We start from the raw sequence: 5802 nt of genomic DNA on the forward strand, positions 1-5802 counted from the left end.
CTTAATGTGGCTTGACACTTCAACATTTTTTTAATTGACCTTACCTAAATATGTAGGACTTAATCAGTAGTGAATGCAATGAATTAATTCTTGGGAAAACATATTTTGTGAAGCACTTGAAATCTTGGAGGGGAAAATAGCAGAGTAAACACAAAATTGTTTTCCATTCCTAAGAATATACAGAATCATAATACCCAGTTTCATGAAACAGTGGTATTGAAACTAAAAAATTTGACTCTTTTTGCAATGTCATCATAATAGTATTCAGAATTGTTTTCTTTTACATGTCTTCACAATATTCAATGGCTTCTCTGACTACTTTCTTGCTAAAATCTGTGATTTTGCAATTTTTGTCGGGTACAGATATTAATGTGATTCTACAAATTAGATAAAAAAGACTTTTAGACTTAGTGTCCATTTGTTCCTTGGCCTGGTGGGGATGAGTAAGAGAGCTTGCTTAATTTAGACTCTTTTTTGTCTTCTTCTTGTAGTTGTTCAGTTGCAACTTCCTCAGGTTATTCCTCTCCTGGTATATAAACTATGTCCAAGGCTGCTGAACAGCAATTAGTATGTTACTTAGAGACTTGAGTTGTCTAGGTCATGGTTGCACATGTGAGATCCAGGATTCAAACCCAGATCCATGTCATTTGATGCAAAGCAACCTATGCACCTATGTAGCCTCTTGAGAATGAAAGCAATGTCTGCCATTAGTAGTGAATTTCTATTTTCTGTAGCCTTGGGCAAATTGAATAGCATGGGTAAGTAGAGATAATTGATACTCCAAGAAGCTATCCTAGATTAGTGCCATGTAATGATTCTTCTTTTATACCTCAACACTAGTGCCCTGTTAAAATGCTATGCCCATAAATCTTGTTGTATGTATCTGAGTAACTTTTTGCACAAAATTGCCTGTTTCTTCCGCTAAATTGAAGGCATCGAATATTATTGTAAAAATGCTAAGTGCAACATTCTGTGGTCCCTCAGAGAACATGGAATGACAGCAGAGGAAAAAAGAAACAGTAGATAAAAAAGTGAAATGCATGAAACATATCTGAACTTAGAACAGACATTGCAAAATTTTCAAACACAATTAAGTGATTAGGAAAAAATGAATTCATGTCGAAAAGTCCATTTGAAAAAGTGAGTGACAGACATGTAAAAGAAAAATTCTGAGTGGAGGAAAATTTACCAGATTGGAAACAAAAGTTACACACACACGCACACACACACACACACACACACACACACACACACCACATGCACACAATTAATATACAATTCAACTTGATTGACATTCAAAACAAGACAGTCAGAGATAACTGAAAATTATAGGTGTCTCAGAATAACATGACAAACAAGTAAAATCCTGAGAACTGTAATGAGGATAAATAAAACTACCTAGAATATGGGGGGGAAAAGTAGAATTTCCTAGTACTGACAGCCATTTGAGAGAATGTTCCAAGTCATTAATAAGATATATTCACATCAAAACAGCTTTGAGGTTTCTGCTGATACACAGAAATCAACTAAAGATGAAAAAAAATGTTTTGGATAGTCACTTTTAGAGAAGATGAGGAAAGATGGGCATAATAATTACTTATGCTATGAGTTGATCCAACAATTCTGGAAAACAATTTACAATTGATCCCCCCTCCAAAAAAAAGTTGAAGAAAAAGCCTTAATGCTATGACAAAGACATTCTTCAGCTAAGAATATGTTCTAGTAATCAATGTCAGGGCCTCTAAAATATCTATAACAGTAGTTATAATATCATAGAACTATAAGCAAAGTAGATGGCAACGTATTACTCTATGGTAAACTCTGGCACACGAATGTAAATGGATATCATTATGGAACAATAAATAGTGTGAATACTGATAAGCAGGAGAATACTTACATGAACTGACAAAAAGTGAACCAAGCAAAACCTGGAAAACAATGTACATAGTGACTACAAAAACATAAGTTAATAGCACGCATACAAATACTGAAATTGAATGCTGTGAAATTATAATAATCAAGGTTGGCCCCAAAGGATCAATGTGAAAAGGTGTTTCCCTCCCCACTCTGTAGAGGTGGGAGACTGTGAGTATGGAATACCACATATAATATGAGACTTTTTCAATCTGATGGTTAATTTTGCTGAGTAGCTTCCTCCAACCCTTGCCTGTTAATCTTTTTGTTAGGAACAATGTTATAAAACATTGTTATAAACAATGTTATAAAATGATTCTCTGGGATGGAAGAAATTGGGAAATTTCGTTAATATAAAAGGAAAACCAAATATAGTTTAAGCTGAGCACAATTATTCATATTTAAAGAACATAATTGTTGAAAATTTATTTGATAATGTTATTTCTTCCTAATTAAATTGTAATCTGAAAGTCAGAGTCCTATATTGCCCTTAGAACTAATATGTCCTAGCCACCCAGACTACATACCACCCCCACATATACATTAAAACTAGCACAGGCAAAAATAGGCACTCCATCCATATATCTGTTTTTACTCTTATTTTATGCCTATTCAGCAGAAGTTTCTGAAATTTGGTGCTTAAATTTTAAATATACTGATTTTTTTTCCCTTAAGAATCCTTAGAAAAGAGAGGATTCTGGGAATATGGTGGAGTAGGTCATAAAATTCCAAGCTCACAATATTTCCCCCTCAAAAGAGATAAAATAGCACCTTAGGGAAAACAAAGTGTGGGTAAAAATAAATAAGAATAGGGGCATAACAGGGGTCTTCCTGGGATAATGCAAGAAGATCTGAAGAAAAATCTCAGGAAGAATAAACACCTCCAGGCTAGGGTCTACTTTAACAAGCATCAAGCACTGGGCTTGGTTGGTTTGAGAGGTTGCCTTTGCCCTAGTCATAGCAACTTTTACCCTTGGATAGTGAGGGTAGTTGGGTGTATGAGCCCAGGAAGATCGAGGAAAGCTCTACTGGTAAGGATCACCAAACCCAGCTGTGTTGCAAAGAGCAGTAAGGAAGAAAAGGAACCAGCATATGTCCAGTGAGTACAGAAGCAGTGGGACAGAAAACCCCTGGCTGTGGGCACTTGCAGGAGATTGGAGGTTTGGCTTTGGCTCCAAGCTAGAGGGGAAAACTGAAGATCTGAGACAAGAGGCACCGTCCCCCATACCACAGAGCTAGAGGTGATTACAAAAATCAAGCTATTACCACAAAAGATATACAGGCAAAGGAGAAAGAATGGAACAATAGAATGCTATTATGGGAACTGAGAAGACTAGGGTTGATCCTCAGAGGAGGATATTGAAGTAAAGGAACAGTCCAAAGAGTAACATCAAATGGTCACCTGCCCAAAAGGAATTCATAGAAGATCTTAAGAAAGACTTTTTAGATCGGTGCCCACTTCAGCCTCCTCCAAGGCTGAGATGTCCTAGGGACCCAGCAAAGAGACTGCTAGGCAGCCCCTCCAGCCTGCAGAAGCCAGACTCTGCTGCGGACCTCGTGCCTCCCACTGCCTCCTCATGTTTTCCTCTACGGTCCCGGGCACATAGTATGATCATTAGGTGGTCAGTTTCCCAATAACTTTCTATAGAAAATCAAAAGAAGTGGGCCATGGTTGCTGTGAGCAACTTTGAATAGCAGGACACCTTTAGAGAAGCTTGATCAAAGTGCCATCATTGTGAGACCCTCCAGATCAGGACTCCAGCAGAGTTCCTCTATCTTGTCTTGCTCAATCAGTGGAGGCTATCTTTCCATCTCTCCTCTGCCTCCTGGGAAGTAGCAGAAAGCCAGCATTCATCACAGGTGAATTTAAGCCTACACGTGTACCTCCAGCAGCTGCCGTAAAGTTCTTCAGGGCTGGCACAGCTGCCTGCATCGCTGACCTCATCACCTTCCCCCTGGACACAGCCAAAGTCCAGCTGCAGATTCAAGGAGACAGCCAGGGGGCCATCTGAGCTTCCTCTACCAATGCCCAGTATCGAGGTGCCATGGGCACCATTGTGAACATGGTGAAGACTGAGGGCCCTGACATTCTGTACAATGGGCTGGCAGCTGGGTTGCAGCAACAGATGAGTTTTGCCTCTGTCTGCATTGGCCTCTATGACTCTGTCAAGCAGTTTTACACCAAGGGATCTGAGCATGCAGGCATTAGGAGCTGCCTACTGACAGGCTGCACCACAGGAGCACTGGCAGTGGGCGTAGCCCAACCCACAGATGTGGTGAAGGTATGTTTCCAGGCCCAGACTCAGGCAGGTGGCAGCCAGAGTTACCAGGGTACAATGGATGCCTATAAGACTAGTGCCCGAGAGGAGGGCTTTTGGGGCTTATGGAAAGGAACTTCACCCAATGTTGCCCGCAATGATGTCGTCAACTGTGCTGAGCTGGTGACCTATGATCTCATCAAAGATGCCCTCCTGAAGGCCCATCTTGTAACTGATAACCTTCCATGTCATTTCACATCAGCCTTTGGGGCTGGTTTCTGCACCACCATCATTGCTTCCCCCATGAATGTGGTCAAGAGGAGATACATGAATTCTGCCATGGGCCAGTAAGCCAGTGCTGGCCACTGCATCCTCATTATGCTTCTGAAGGAGGGATCCCAAGCCTTCTACAAAGGCTTCATGCCTTCTTTCCCCCACTTGGGCTCCTGGAATGTAGTGATGTTTGTCACCTACAAGCAACTGAAATGGGCCCTGATGGCCACTCGTACTTCCTGGGGAAGCTCCTTTCTGAGCCCTCTGCTGCTAGCTTTCTTCCTTGTACCCCACTTTGAGTCCAAACCCTGTCCTGCTTCTCCTCCCCATTTTTCCCCTCTTCCTCTCCCCTCCCCTGCTTAGCATTAAAGGAACCCCCTCCACTCCCCCCTTCACCTTAATTAGCCCCATTTAAACCCTCTCCAGCCCACTTCTGCCATTAGAGCCCTGCCCAGTTCTTAAGCTCCTTCTAATAAAGCCAGACCAGAACCAACCCCCCCAAAAAAGAAAGATTTTAAAAATCAAATGACTGAGTTGGAAGAAAAGCTAAAACAAAGAGAGAGAACAATCCAAGAAAAACAAGATTATGAAAGGAAAGTCAACTAATTAGAAATGGTGATCCAGAACCTCAAGGAAGAAAATGATGGGGGTGCAGAGCCAATATTGTTGGAAAACAGATACTTGCTTAAGCTCTCTCCCAAATCCCTCCAAAAACCTCTAAAAATAGCTCTGAACAAATTCTAGAGCTACAGAACCCACAAAATAACAGAGGGAAGCAGGTCTCCAGCTCAGGACAGCCTGGATGGTCACTGGAAAGGATCTATCACACCATACTGGGAGCAGAGAGCAGCCCGGTGTAGACCACACCAGGACAGAGCAATGGCAGAGGAGACTAGGTGAGCAGGCCTCAGGACCATGAATCACTGAGCTGTAGCAGTTACCACACTTCTCAGTGCACTAACACCAAAGCTCCAGCACCAGCTGCTTCAGGATTCCCTGGCCCACAATGTGAGAGGAATCAAGTGGTGGATCAGAGCAGGAGTGGAGGGAGCGCTTTGCTGGCCAAGAGGCAGGGTTCTCTTCCTTTGCCCTACATGGATCTGGGTCGCAATCCTGGTCAGTGTTTCTTGGGGGGGAAGGAGTGCCTTGTGGCAGAGCTTGCAGTGACTGTGGGGAGGGAGTCCTCCTGATAGCTACATGGCAGAAAGTCATGCTTGAACTCCCAGACCAGAGTACAGGCCAGGAGAGGAGTATCATACCACCTCAGAATAGAAGTAACTCTGAAAACAGCAGTGCAAGACCCCTGAAGCTTGGGACAAAGCACTCTCCACTCCAAAAGCAGTCATACCCTGGCACA

General features: G+C 42.3%; 1 pseudogene; it reads left to right on the forward strand.

The window, feature by feature from the left end:
• The first annotated feature begins 640 nt into the window (after positions 1 to 640).
• On the forward strand, positions 641 to 4808 carry LOC118854582 (annotated as a pseudogene).
• The last annotated feature ends 994 nt before the right edge of the window (positions 4809 to 5802 follow it).

Source organism: Trichosurus vulpecula, chromosome 6 (genome assembly GCF_011100635.1).
Source record: "Trichosurus vulpecula isolate mTriVul1 chromosome 6, mTriVul1.pri, whole genome shotgun sequence".
In the NCBI taxonomy this organism is placed as follows: domain Eukaryota; kingdom Metazoa; phylum Chordata; class Mammalia; order Diprotodontia; family Phalangeridae; genus Trichosurus; species Trichosurus vulpecula.